This window comes from Salmo salar, chromosome 13, assembly GCF_965601325.2.
Source record: "Salmo salar chromosome 13, fSalSal1, whole genome shotgun sequence".
Taxonomy (NCBI): domain Eukaryota; kingdom Metazoa; phylum Chordata; class Actinopteri; order Salmoniformes; family Salmonidae; genus Salmo; species Salmo salar.
In genome coordinates, this window is record NC_138303.1 from 40,507,990 (window position 1) to 40,523,122 (window position 15,133).

At 40.9% G+C, this 15,133-nt stretch overlaps 1 protein-coding gene across 19 annotated transcripts in view; it reads right to left on the reverse strand.

The window, feature by feature from the left end:
- Positions 1 to 15,133, reverse strand: part of LOC106567148 (basement membrane-specific heparan sulfate proteoglycan core protein) — a 162,648-nt gene that overhangs the window by 147,004 nt on the left and 511 nt on the right. The window lies entirely within an intron of this gene.

The following is a 15,133-nucleotide window of genomic DNA, read 5'->3' on the forward strand; positions in this document are numbered from 1 at the left end:
CACACAGGATCCACATTACATCCTTACCCACAACTTCCTCCAGTAGCCTGTGGGAGACACACTCCATCCAGTCTAAATAACAATAACAGCCCACCTTACAAGGAAAACTTGACATTGGCCTGAACCTCAGAGACGTTACTAGTTAGTAGGCACATATGTTTGCCAAGTGGAAGAGGAAATAAAATGTTATTGGTCACATACACATATTTAGCAGACACAAATCTCAAATTAAAAGGCTGGAATTAAGAAATTCATAAATATTAGGATGAGCAATGTCGGAGTGGCAATGACTAGAATACAGCAGGATACAGTGTTTACCTATGAAATTAGAAAAACAGTATGTAAATATTATTAAAGTGACCAGTGTTCCATTATAAAGGTGACCAGTGATTCCATGTCTATGTACATAGGGCAGCATCCTCTAAGGTGCAGGGTTGAGTAACCGGGTGGTAGCCGGTTAGACACAGTGACTAAGTTCAGGGCAGGGTACTGGACGGAGGCTGGCTATTGATGGCTATTTAACAGTCAGATGTCCTTGAAATAGAAGCTCTTTTTCAGTCTTTCGGTCCCAGCTTTGATGCACCTGTACTATATCTTTTTGGCCTTCCTGTGACATTGGGTGCTGTAGGTGTCCTGGAAGGTAGGCAGTGCGCCCCTAGGGATGCGTTGGAGAGGCCGCACCACCCTCTGGAGTGCCCAGCAGTTGTGGGCGGTGCAGTTGCTGTACCAGGCGGTGATTCAGCCCGACAGAATGCTTTCAATGGTGCATCTGTAAAAGTTTGTGAGGGTATTAGGGACCAAGCTGAATTTCTTCAGCCTCCTGAGGTTGAAGAGGCGCTGTTGCGCCTTCTTCACCACAATGTCTGTGTGGGTGGACCATTTCAGATTGTCAGTGATGTGTACACCAAGGAATTGGAAGCTTTTCACCTTCTTTACTGCGGTCTCAACGATGTGGATTGGGGCGTGCTCCCTCTGCGATCTCCTGAAGTCCACGATCAGCTCCTTTGTTTTGTTGACGTTGAGGGAGAGGTTATTTTCCTGGCACCACTCCACCAGGGCCCTCACCTCCTCCCTGTAGGCTGTCTCGTCATTGTCGGTAATCAGGACTACTACTATTGTGTAGTCTGCAAACTTGATGATTGAGTTGGAGGCGTGCATGGCCACGCAGTCATGGGTGAACAAGGAGTACAGGGGGGGGCTGAACACGCACCCTTGAAGGCTGAGCTGCATTATTTGCAGACAAAATTTTACTATATCTAGACAAAGAATCTCAATCGCTCCAAATGCATTGAAGATCATAGATAAATTCAGCTTCATCTCAAGTTATAAAATGAATCTAACCAAATCAGACCTAGTGCCTCAAGACCCCGATGGAGGATTCCATCTCTACTTACGGAATCCCAATCTTTTCCCATTTTAAATATTTGGGAGTAGATATATTTCCTTCTTTAGATAAAACCATTGCCAGAAACTTTAACAGAACTCTAAAATCATTTCAATCCGACCTCAGTAAATGGAATAAAAACCCAATAGCTTAAACCGGCAGAATATCTATTGTCAAAATGAATATATTGCCACGGCTGAATTTCTGTAGTTCAGTTCATTTTATGGCAAGGTAAAAGATCCCGGATAAAATGTATACTTTTACAAAGAGGGAAAGATGTAGGAGGACTATCCGTACCAAACTTTAAATTGTATTTCGAGGCTTTATCAATTCGTCCCATCCTAAATTGGTTTAGACATGATTCTTCTGACCCCTGGCTGAGTATAGAGAGAAATATGGTGCCTCCTACTGCCCTGGATGAGGTGGACTTTACTGATATATCCCTTAAACAATGTAAACTACGCTTTGGTCCTACATAGTTTATATTTGGCGCAAAATTGAAAGGCAATGTAACTGGGAATCAAAATGGCATACCCATACTCACATATTTCACAATAACGCATTGTGATCTGGAGGGCGGCTTTTTCGATCCCCCTAATGGTCTACATGTGGAATCCGGACCCTTACCGATATCATGGACAGTAATGGTTTGAGAACATTCCAACATTTCAAAGATACATACGCATTACCAAGCAACTCCTTCTTTCTATATTTACAAGTTAGATCAGCTATGCTGGCCTATGGAGTTCGTTGGGAAACACAACTACCTAAACATCCAATGATATGATTTATAAATATATTGAACAAAAATATAAACGCAACATGCAACAATTTCATTGATTTTACTGAGTTACAGCTCATATGAAGAAATCAGTCAGTTGAAATGAATTCATTAGGCACTTATCTATGGATTTCACAAGACTGGGAATACAGATATGCATCTGTTGCTCACAGATACCTTAAAAAAAATGGGCCTCACAATGGGCCTCAAGATCTCGTCACTGTATTTTTGTGCATTCAAATGCAGTTGTGTTCGTTGTCCATAGCTTATACTGTACCTGCACATACCATAACCTCACCATGGGGCACTTTGTTCACAACTGTTGACAGCAAACCGCTCGCCCACACGATGCCATACAAGTGGTCTGCGGTTCTGAGGCCGGTTGGATGTACTGCCAAATCCTCTAAAACGACGTTGGAGGCGGCTTATGGTAGAGAAATGAACATTCAATTCACTTGCAACAGCTCTGGTGGACATTCCTGCGGTCAGCATGCCAATTGCACACTCCCTCAAAACTTGAGACATCTGTGCCATTGTGTTGTGTGACAAAACTGCACATTTTAGAGTGGCCATTTTTCTCCCCCAGCACAAGGTGCATCTGTGTGCATGCTGTTTAATCAGCTTCTTGATATGCCACACATGTCACAGGGATGGATTATCTTGGTAAAGAAGAAATGCTCACTAACAGGGATGTAATTAAATTTGTGCATAAAATTTGAGAGAAATACTCTTTTTGTGCGTATGGAACATTTCTTGGATCTTTTATTTCAGCTCATGAAACATGGGACCAACACTTTACATGTTGCATTTATATTTTTGTTCAGTGTAAATTATCTGGGCTCCCTAAAGGACAATGTTTGGAAAGCTCATATTCTGAGCTAGTCATTACAAAAGTATGGTCCACAGATCTAACAACAAAAGTCTACCAGTAGAGGGTAACACAAAGGTGGGGCATCGGGATTCCTTCTATAAGTTGTTTTTCTAATGATGGAGATATAGTTTATTACAATTGTTGCATTACTAAAGAACATTTGCTATGAAGAGCATTCATGGTATAATGTGGGCAGCCTCGTTTTGAAGTACAGTAGCCTTGAAAAAAAATCTCCTTTTAATTTAAATATATTGACACAAAGAAGTATGAGTAGACCTCTCATATCGAATCACTACAAAATAATATCCAGCAGACTGCCATCAGCAGCAGTACTCTCAGTCTTAACTGATGCATAATGTCTCTCTCATTCATTTATTCCACATTTCTTCATCTCTGGCCAACAGATGCAGGCCAAATTCCAGTCCGATACTCTGGAATTCATGCTCACTGATATTCTCTTTTCATTACATTAGCTAACACAGTGAGTGGTTATCATTTGGTTCAAATTAAGGGTTTTTCCATGACAAGATAATTTGGCTAATGCCGATGGAACCTGCTGAATGAACGCTAGGCTAACAAACCTGTATGGAAAATATTATCTGACTGGGTTGAAGCTGTGATGGAAATCAAAATATCACATGCGGCCCTTCAGAGGGAACTATTAACAGTGAAGTATGTAGTTCTGGCGAGGTTTGGCACTATGGGGTCCTAGGCAATTAATTAATTTCCAGGTTAAGACTTACATGGTCCCACTATGCAGCTTTGACTGTGACCATACAGTATATAAAAATCTCTCAACAGTCGACAGTTCAGTTCTGTTTGCTTCATGTTTCCACAGATCACAGCAACTGAGTTTCAACTTTTCTTCTGAGAACGAGATTGAATACTTGGAATGATGGTGCGGTGGGTTTGTGCATGTTCACTCTACATAAGGGGATTATGGGAAAGCGGGGAGCACTATAAACCGTGTTTTGAGCCCACAGATAAGGACGCCTGAGAGGAAAAACAGGCATGATTGAAGATCTTGGGGATTTTCTAATCCAAACACACTTCAGAGAGCAGATAGTTCCAGGGAAGAGAAGAAAAACAACACATAGGGTTACTGCTATGGCTATGTAGCCTAGGCCCTATAGGACAGTACAGACAGGAATGGTCTGACTGCAATGCGCCCCGCATGGCACAGGAAAGCCTGAATAAACTTTTACTCCGGGGAAGTGGGGCTTGACATGTCCTGCAGATAAATCCAGGTGTCATTTCCCCCAACAGGACGATGTGTCAGCACCAGAGTGGCCCCGTTCTGTTCTGTAGACAATCACAAACAACTAACCACCACACCAAACAATGGTCTGCTAGTTGAAGAAAAAAAATGAAATCCTAAATCCCAACCCTCTGTCGCCTGTTGCTCTAAAGATACCTCATGATGAGACCAATCACTTAGCCAGATTTCCTCCCTGGTTTCTCAGGATGCACCAGAGAGTGCTGTGAGTAGCAAGGCTCAAGCCACGCTGTCACGTCCTGACCATAGTAAGATGTGATTTTCTATGGTAGAGAAGGTCAGGGCATGACAGGTGGTGTTTTGTGTTTTTCTATGTTTTCTATTTCTATGTTTAAGTTCTAGTTTTTCTATTTCTATGTTGGGGTTGATCTCCAATTGGAGGCAGCTGGTCCTCGTTGCCTCTAATTGGAGATCATATTTAAGTAGGGGTTTTTCTTCCTGGGTTTTGTGGGTGATTCATTTTTGAGTAGTGTGATTTCGCTCTGCATCACGGTTTGTTGTTTCAAGCATTTGGTGTATTGCAACGTTTCACGGATTAATAAAGATGTGGAACTACGAACACGCCGCGCCTTGGTCCGATCCTTTAAACAGCCGTGACACACGCCCACCCGGTAATACACACCTCTTTGCCATATGTTGGCTGTATTTGAGAAGTGGATCATCTATTTGTCAACTAATTGCCTCTTTACCAATTGCTTTCAAAATAGAAACTGACAATATTCACACGATTACCTGTGCAAACCACCTTTTCTCCTGGACTTTACTATCAGGAAAATGTATGAAACGATGTCTCAAAAGGACAGGGGTATCGCTGGAAATCGTTGACATGGGACAAAACTGTTTTGACCCATGTGTTTATCAAAGTTTATATATCAACCGGGAATTAAATGCACTGACATGGCAACTACATGACAAGAGAGAAGCAAAAATGGTCTACTTGCAGTATGTGTTCCCCTTGGTGGGATAGAAAATTGTTGATGTTTGATTAGACTATAAAGTAAGGGCCTCCTGAGTGGCGCAGCGGTGTAAGGCACTGCATCGCAGTGTTGCGGTGTCACTACAACCTGTAGTCCCATATGGCGCTGCACAATTAGCCCCTTTTACTCCCCAATTTTGTGATTACAATCTTGTCTCATCGAGTCACGCGTCCTCTGAAACATGACTCGCCACGCTTCACTTCTTAACACCCGCTCTTAATCTTGAAGCCAGCTGCACCAATGTGTCGGAGGAAACACCGTACAACTGAAGACAGCTTGCAGGCGTAACAAGGAGTCGCTAGAGCGCGATGAGCCAAGTAAAGCCCTCCCCCGGCCAAACCCTCCCCTAACCCGGACGACGTTGGGCCAATTGTGTGCCACCTATGGGACTCCCGGTCACAGCCGGTTGTGACACAGCCTGGAACTGCAGTGACACAACCCCAGGCTGCAGTGACGCCGCAAAACACTGCGATGCAGTGCCTTAGACCGCTGCGCCACTCGGGAGGCCCCTCTAACGATATATTCTATCAATATAAAAACAAAACATATAAAAAAGGTCCATATGGGGTTTAAAAACCTTGGCATGTGTAATTTCAAGGAAGAAAAAATAAATGTAACATTCAATTGAATATCAGAAGTCCCCCCAAAATGCCTAGATTACATTAGATTTTCGGTCTCTCATTATACAGTACAATTGTTTAAGTGCTGTAATACAGTCAATATTTGATGGATTCTTTTTTATAAATAAAAAGTTGAGTATCTTACTCCATTCTGCAGCTGTTACATTTATCAGAACTTAATTTTTTTTAACCTTTTATCAATTTTGATGACCATTGCTACTGTGAGTTAAGTCACACAGGGTGAAAATCACACTCAGGTGGCTTGGAGATGCAGCCAAAGAGAAAGGCTGTAGTGAGCACAGTGTAATTTAGTACAGCGCATCCTACTGTGGCTTAACCCAGCGTTTTCCGAACTATGGGGTCACGACCCCATGTGGGGTCACTTGATTTGAAAATGAAGGTCACGTGAGAAACTCTGAAATAAAATGTTAAACATCATTTCCCTCTACAATGCCCACAAGCCTCGATAGAACAGTGTACATGACCAGACACTAAATCAGACTGGGGGAATAAGAACATCATCAATGATTGTTATTATCCACAAAGAAGATCATAAAAAAATATTACATGATGATGTTTTGAACTTTCCAATACCTTTCTGATGCATTTCAGTCACTTCAAACCATACTTCCTATCGATTTAAATACTGTCAAAAGTACTGTCAGACTGATTTGTAATAGATTGTCATAGCCCCAATTACATCACTTTTTTTACATGGTGAGGCCGCACATTTAAAAAAAAAAAAAATGGGGTCGAGGGACTAAAAAGTTTGGTAACCCTTAGCTTAACTAAAACCCTAATCCCACTACAGAGGCTGGTGGGGGGTGCTATAGGAGGACGGGCTCATTGTAATGGCTAGAATGGAACGGTATCAAACACATCAAACATATGGAAACCACATGTTTGATTCTGTGCCATTTATTCAATTTCAGCAATTACAATGAGCCTGTCCTCCTATAACATCTCCAACCAGCCTCCTCTGCCCCACTAGTACCCCACACAAGGCAAATACATAGAAAGCAAAAGTGAAATTACATATAACACAAGGTATATTCTGTAGAGTCTAGGGGGAAAGAGAGAGCGACAGAGAGAGAGAAAGAGAGAGAGTGGTTGAATTGTCCATTCTCATAGGAAGGCTGTTGACATGCGAACTCCGAGCAGAATCCTGCTGGCCTCTCAGGGGTTTATCTCCTAGCTGCTCTCTCCAGTCTAGTGGGCTGTGTAGGCTAAGAGAGAGGCTGAGAGGGGTTCAGAGCAGAGGCCCTGGGTGCTGACTGGAGAACTGAACACTACCAGGCACAGGGCTACAGGGCTACACAGAGGCAAACTGAGACATATTTTGGCAGGGGCTTCAAAAGATACCTGTTTGCCAACAGTGCACTAGCACTGTACATTACAGTTACTGTGTCCTGGCTGCGTCCATTAGGTCAACTGTACTGGGTCAGGCGCAAGCTCTATTTGGATTTTGCATCCAAGTAGACACAACTGTATCCAGCAGACCTTTTTATAAAGTATCACTTTACAGGTAGGATAAAATGACAAAGTTGTCACTCACAGTATCAACAGAGGCCCACGAACCCAGTAAAAAAAGAAAAAACATAACCAGAAGTTACAAGTCTTTTCTCTCTCTTAATTATGTTCCTTTTGCAGTGAGGCAAAATGACCCAAGGGCAGTGAAATAGCCTTTGCCCGTTTCCTCAATAAACATCAATGATTTAATAACACCCAGGGAGAATGTGCATTTTACTGGAGACAGAAAAAAAAAGTATTGATAAAACAGAGCTTTTCTTCTCGGGACAGGCAGGGGCTTGTCTGACATTGAAGGAAAGGACAGCATGGGCCTTTTAGTCTCTGTTCAGTGGTTTGGGAATCACCAAATAAGGAAGCGGAATTGTAATCAACAAACCACAGGATGGCAGGGTCACTAGGAGTTAAAAAAAGGTTAAAAAAGAACAATACTTTCTTAATAATATACTTTTGACAACAAAATAGAGGCTTCAAGCACATCATTTCTTTAGCCAAAGAAGCCTTGGTAAATAGGGTAACTAACCCACTTCAATGTTGCAGAGAAGTCTACAACCAGGGAGTAGGAACCATACATAACAATGCATTAACTCCTCTGGACAATAAGGAGGGCATTCAAATGACTTAACGTTAATGCAAGGGGAAAAGACAATGAGGGAGATTCTAAAGAACACAGACGACGATAAAGAGCCTTCAAAGGGAGAAAATGTCATACAGTTAACTTAGCATTTCAATGAATCTCCAATAAGTGCAGGCCAAGAGACAGGCAGCCGGGAGAGAAAGTCTACCAGCAAAATATGAAGTATGTTTCCCAAATGGCACCTTATTTCCTATGTAGTGGGAAACATAGGGCTCTGGTCAAAAGCAGTGCACTATAGGGAATAGGGTGCAAATAATTGGGACAAAGGGGAATAGTTTCCCCCGCTGAGGCCTCCGGCCAGTGGGTGACCTTGTCATGAACTCAACTGGCTCTCTGACTGACATACATAGTTCCATAAAAGAGGTATGAGGAAGAATCCATCCAGACTAAAGCTTATTCACTCAAGCTGAATCCCCCACTAAACAGTTACTGGCATCAGGTGTATTAGACTTCACATTGGACTGTTTATGTCTGGAAGGACTTCTTAGAGGCCATTCCCACTGGGCACACCAGGTAATTTTAACGTGGAAATGTGGGTAATATTTGGTTGAAATGATTGATCAATGAGATTTCAATCTTTATTCACCCACTTGAAAAGAGTTGAATTCCCAATGGGTCATCACTATGCTTTCAACCACCTAAAAGCACAATCAAATTCCAATGGAAAAACAATGTCAAATCTTTTGATTAGTTGTCATTTAATGTGTTATCACTGCACTTTCAACCATTTAAAAGCACAACTGTCACGTCCTGACCCTTGTTAGAGGTCATTTTCCATAGTAGAGTGGTCAGTGCGTGACAGGTGGGTGTTTTGGGTGGTTTTGGTTTTCTGTTTCTATGTGGGGTTTTCTAGATTTCTATTTCTATGTTTTGTTTTCTATGTTTTGGCCAGGTATGGTTTCCAATCAGAGGCAGCTGTCTATCGTTGTCTCTGATTGGAAGCCATACTTAGGCAGCCTGTTTTTCATGTGTGGGTGTGGGTAGTTGTTTTCCGTTTAGTCAAGTGTACCTTATGGAACTGTTGTCGGTCATTTGTTGTTTTGTTGAAGTGTTTTTTTCATTAAAGAAAAGAATGAGCACTATTCACGCTGCGCCTTGGTCTCCTTTAGACGACCCTTGTTACAACAACAAAGTTCAAATGGAAATACAATTTCAGATATTTTGTATTTATACAACAATTTAATGCAGGGGTGTCAAACTCATTCCATGGAGAGCCTGGTGTCTGCTGGTTTTAGTTTTGTCCTTTCAATTAAGACCTAGACAACCAGGTAAGGGGAGTTCCTTACAAATTAGTGACCTTAATTCATCAATCAAGTACAGGGAAGGAGCCAAAACCCGCAGACACTCGGCCCACCACGGAATGAGTTTGACACATGATTTAATGTGTTATCACATCTAATAGCAGAACCAAATGACCTGGATTGCAGTTGAGATTACATTAAAAGTACGTAATGCAAGTGATCAATGATGTTCAAGATTCTGCACAGATTATAACAGCAATTGTGAAGATCTCCACAGACCTGTGACCTTTGCACGCTATCTTGAACATGCACAATTTCTATGATTGCAGAAGACATTAGTTACAGTAGGCTAACCCCAAAATGTGGCCATGGAATGTTGAATAAATACTGTTACATTAGTTTGTTAGATAGCCTAAAGTTAAGGCTATGTACTGTACTACAAAAATATTATTGCATTTTGTTTGGTTGACAACACAACCAAATATCAACATTTAAAGGATATCGATTTGTTGGATAGTTCCATCTGAGCCACTGGCTTAATCCTATTCTTTAACTTTTTGGGGGGTTTAGTTGGAGACGTGAATTCAACATATAATTTGTTAATTTATCGAACAAGTTCATAGGTTATTTAGTGTATTGAAAAAGTGATATTGAGTTCTGTTTGGTTGTCAACAAATTCCAGTTTGTCTACAAATTAATAATTTATATGTTGGATTTAGGTCTCCATCTCTACCAAGAATCAAAGAAAAAGAATTGGACTAAATAAAATCTAACTTTATTTAAAGTACATATAAAGTTTGATTTGATTATGTCTTATTCATTAACAAGCTGGAATTAAAGCCAGACTAAGTCAGTGGCACAGATGGAACTATCCAAGCAGAAGATACATCTCCTTCAAATGCTGATATTTGGTTGCATTTACAACCAAACACAATTCAACATGCAGTTTGTTGGATTCATGTCTCCAGCTCAACCAAAAATCTAAGTTAAAGAATAGGACTAAATCTAATCTAATCAAATTTGTAATGCACTTTAAATAACGTCCGATTTGATTTAGTCCTATTCTTTAACTTAGATGTTTAGTTGAGCTTGAGATGTGAATCCAACACATTCATGATTAACTTGAAGAGTCAATTTGAAATCAACCAAAGCTTGAAACCCTAGGCCTATATGTATTGCCTATTTTTAGTTGAACCCTGGGTTGAATTGAATCCCAGCAGCTGTTGATGACTTTGCAAATACTATATAGGCCTAAATAGTATCATTGACGATACTATTTAATTTGCTCTTTTAAACCTACCCTTTAGAATGACTTCAATAGCAACAGTGAATATATTTAGTTATAAAGAGGTCTCTGAATAATCATTCTCACAATAGCACATGGGTAGTAGTCAGTGACAAATATAAAAGCTAGGCCTTGTTAAAACCCTGGACGGGAGACCAAATGAATAGCTATAGATCAACTCTCCAGTAGGAGGTGCTGCCCAGCCTTGTTTATTTTTATATAGTGGATATAACGTTGAAGATCTGATATTTCAAATGTACAAAAATTCTACATATTTCATTCAAGGTTTGTCTATGTTGAAATTGGCTACAATGATAACAAAATCCTGTGGTTGAAATTTCACCCTTAATCCAATGTATTTTCCACATAAATTCCACGTCACAATACACTGACAAATTACATTGAAACAACGTTGATTCAACCATTTTGTGCCCAGTGGGTTGACACCATGGACATTTATATTTTAGGATAATTGTAGCCCTTGTCCTACACTTAAAACATAGGTCATGGGTCAGCCAAGATCTAACATAACTCCACGAGGGATGAAGAGAGCAAGATTTTTGTCACAGCAACATACTGAAGTGTGACATAATAGTTTTGGATGATGCGTGTTCCAAAAAAAAGAGCCTAGCAAAGATCTAGGGGAGAGAGAATAGGGAGGGATGAAGAAAGAAGGGGAAACAGGGTTTTTTAGGGTCTCCCGTTGCATCAGGCAAGGTGGCACTAGGAGAGGAGCAGGCTATGCTGCTTCTGCTCATGTCAGCACATGCTCAGTCCTGCTGTACCAGCTGAGGTGCAGCTGTGTTTGGAGTCTGCCCTTCCGCCTGACACGGATGCGACACACATGAAAGCGAAGCACACGTTCCCCATAACAACCACAACCGCAAAGCACACTGCATTGTGAATAAAAAATATAAGAGGTTTGTTTGTAGAGCGGCGTGACAAAACAAAGCATTTTCTGCTTTATTAACTGTGAGTGCCAAATACTCTGCGCACAAACACTATTTTCATGCTCTCCGACGAATGAGTAAGAATGGTGGGAGAGAATGAATACATTGTAAAATTAGATGCTTGAGGCTTCAGAATCAACTTGAAACAAGATGAAGAGTACAATTTTGCATGGGAACCCTGAATGGGAATGTGTACCCCCAAGGCACAGGGCAAACTCTGGTGTGAATAAATCATGAAGAGGCCCATACTGTGAACTATGAAAAAAGAGTCCTAACCTCTGTGGCCTCTGGTCCACCCAGGCCCCATTTGTCACACCTCACTTCTACTGCAGTGTAAATAAATGCTGCCTCCACTACCTATAGTGCCTGCTGCACTCCATATGTGCACCTCCATGTGTGTGTATGTATGTGTGTGCATGTGTTTGCGTGTGTGTGTGTGTGTGTGTGTGTGCGCCTAAATATGTTTGAGGAGGCCTGGGCAAGCCAGCCACTTCAGGATAGCATTGTCCTCGGAGACAAGATGGCCTCCTTTGCCTCCTGGGGGCAGAACTAAGTCAACAATGCAATGTTTGTCAAGCCAAGTCTTCACCCAATTAGCTCAAATTCTTGAGGCCCAACTTTCTAAACTGCTGTTTGCACTGCAGTGCACCAGGGACCCTGGGTGGGGGCCTTATTGTGTGAATCTTGACTGCTGTGCAGTGAACAACAGGTAGCTAGCCAATAGAAAACGTATTATTGCTAATCAGTTTCAGGTGTCTCTATTTTTGATTGAATATAGAAAACTGGGTGAGCAGGCAAAAAGATGAAACACGGTAAATCACTGAGCCGTTGATATTCACTCACTGAAATACTGTATGTGGTCATTTTGGCTTTGGATCCATGCATCTAAATCTCAACACAGAGACAGATCTGGGGTGACAAAGCAGCAGCACACAGAAACAGACTAAATCGCTTACTTAATATACCACATGGCCTGACACAAAGCATGGCCTGACACCCTGGACTGTATCACTAGCTATATCAAGATGTTACATAAGAGTTAGAAGGGGATCGTTTTACAGGATTAAAAAAGAACAAGTTTATGACAATGGACATACAGGCTGTATATGGGCTCAGAAATCCAGGGCAACCTCCCCCTTACACACAACGACCAATGAAGTCAGGGGACACTTGTGGCATTCTATACCGGGACGGAGGGCTCACAGAGCCAAAATAGTCAGCAGTGCTCACGGTTCTGATGTCAGACAACCAGAAAACAAGGCGGCCTCCAAACTCCAAACTGCTCGTATTATCATGAGAAGGACAGGGTGTCAGGATCATAGAGACATGCCATGTTCTATATCTATGGTCAGGACAGGCAGAGAACAAGATTAGAAACCCTGGCCCTGAGTCGACTACCCTGGACAGATGCTGGTGGCTTCATCAGTGTGTTAACAATAAAACCCTTTCACTTAAATTATCCCCAACATAAGATATTGCTGGATAATGGCAGGATGAGAGGAGTTGATTGAGTTGTTCAACTGTTATGAGCTATTTTATTGACTTTTATTGACATTAACCAGGTTTCCATCCAACCTTTTTATGCGAGTTAAGTACATGTCAGATAAAAAAAAATGTAATGACACTGCCTGGTGGAAACAGAACATTTGTCAGTAAACTTTCCAAATGTCGACAAAACAAAATATGCTATGCGGGATCTTTTTGTCTGTAAAATTAATTATGCGAGAAATGTCGGTGGAAACGCTTTTACGCTCAAATATTTATATAATAACCATTACATCGAAGTAAACTTGCAGTCACACGATGACATGTTGTGTGACCCTTCCACTACGACTCGTCGGGAAACAATGCAGTTTAGTAGGCTATAGATGAAATAAATTATGATGAACTTCACAGGGTTGTGAAAGTGAAAGTTGATGATCTTGAGGATCCTTTACAGAAAATATCAAGGGTCTTATTCTGGTGACATGATCATTGATGCTTGGCTTTTGTCCATAATAATCTCATCATATATGTAGGCTATACCTGCACTGTATCTGCGGGCAGTTGACTAGAGCGCACGTGCCAATACCATTGTGGACACACTCGCTATATAACGCAAACATTATTTTGTGAGAAACCATCAGTAGAGTTGAAAATGCAATGGAAACCCATTTAACTTTTTTATTTTTTTATTTGGTACATTGGAATTTAATATATTATGACATCAAGCACAGCCTTTTATCTGCAACAAGTCGAGTGAAGGGGGCCCTATACTAACATCAATACGTGTGCTTAATTGAATCAAGTGTCAAGCCTGTCACAGTGCAGAGTCAAAACGCTAGAAACAGATACAGCTCCTTGTCCCAGATAATTCAATTATGCTGCTATTGTCATCGAGGTTACTTGTAAAACTATGGAGGCCATCTGCCATTACCAACAAGCAGTTGAGTCAACATGTATCAGATTCTTGCCAAATGGAGACCCCAAAAATAAGTTGATCTTTGATAGCGATTGATGATATGCTTGAAAAATGCACCCGAAACAGAATAACCACATACTTCAGCCAATTGGACATGACAACAACCACACTTTCCATTATCGTCATGTAAACCACAGGACTTACAGTGGGCTCTTCTGAAAAGGCTTCACTTTTGATCAAATTAAAAACAGAGTAGTAGCAGACAGACAGGCAGACAGAGACAGATGTTTCTGTTAGAGAACAAATAGGCGAGAAACCAGACATGATCTCGGCTATAGTCTAGTAATTATTCTCATAATGTTGGATAAAATGACATCTCTTACAATTCACATCACTTGAATGCAGGGCCAGGCTACATCTTATGCGTTAGCCTTATGATCCAAGGACTGTGAAGCTCTGTCTGAAGAGATATTCATAGACCACTTTGAATGAATCGAAAACATTGTCACTAGCACAAGGTCTTTATCAAGTTGAAAAGTACACTGATGAATATTTATACAAGAACAAGTGGCATGATCAAAGTATATTGACACAATGAAGATATGTTATAGACACCAGTATTTCCCCCAAGATGCTGTTACCGTTGATTTTATTGCACAGTCACTGATAAGCAACCAATTCTAGATGCGGACCAGTTTCTTTCACTACCATTCCATCATTGTTTTATGTAGCCCTAGGTTACCTTTATTGTCTGCAGCTACCACCTATAATTTAATAAACGTAATAATCCGTTCCTTCTGGGTACCAAGTGAATTAAATTAGCTACCATTGCATCATTTTGCAAATAATGGAATTATGGTCAAATATTGCCAATTTTCCTGAAGTGTTTCAAGTGAAGTGAGTGTGATTCAGACATAAGTTTGAGAAAGTTTTAAAGCATGTAGACGCCAGATAGGCTATGAATAGACTGTTTCTATGGACAGAATTAGATCAGCTCTATTCCACTAGAGATTCTAGTTTGTCACATTACTTTTTACAGCATCTTTATGAAAAGTATAATTAGTGTGTGGAGAATTATATATGTTCAACTATGGTATATGTAAAAACACTTGAACTGAAACACTCAAGAAACAAATAGCCAACACGTTTCTTATTTTGTAATAACGTTTTGAAAAGAATTAAC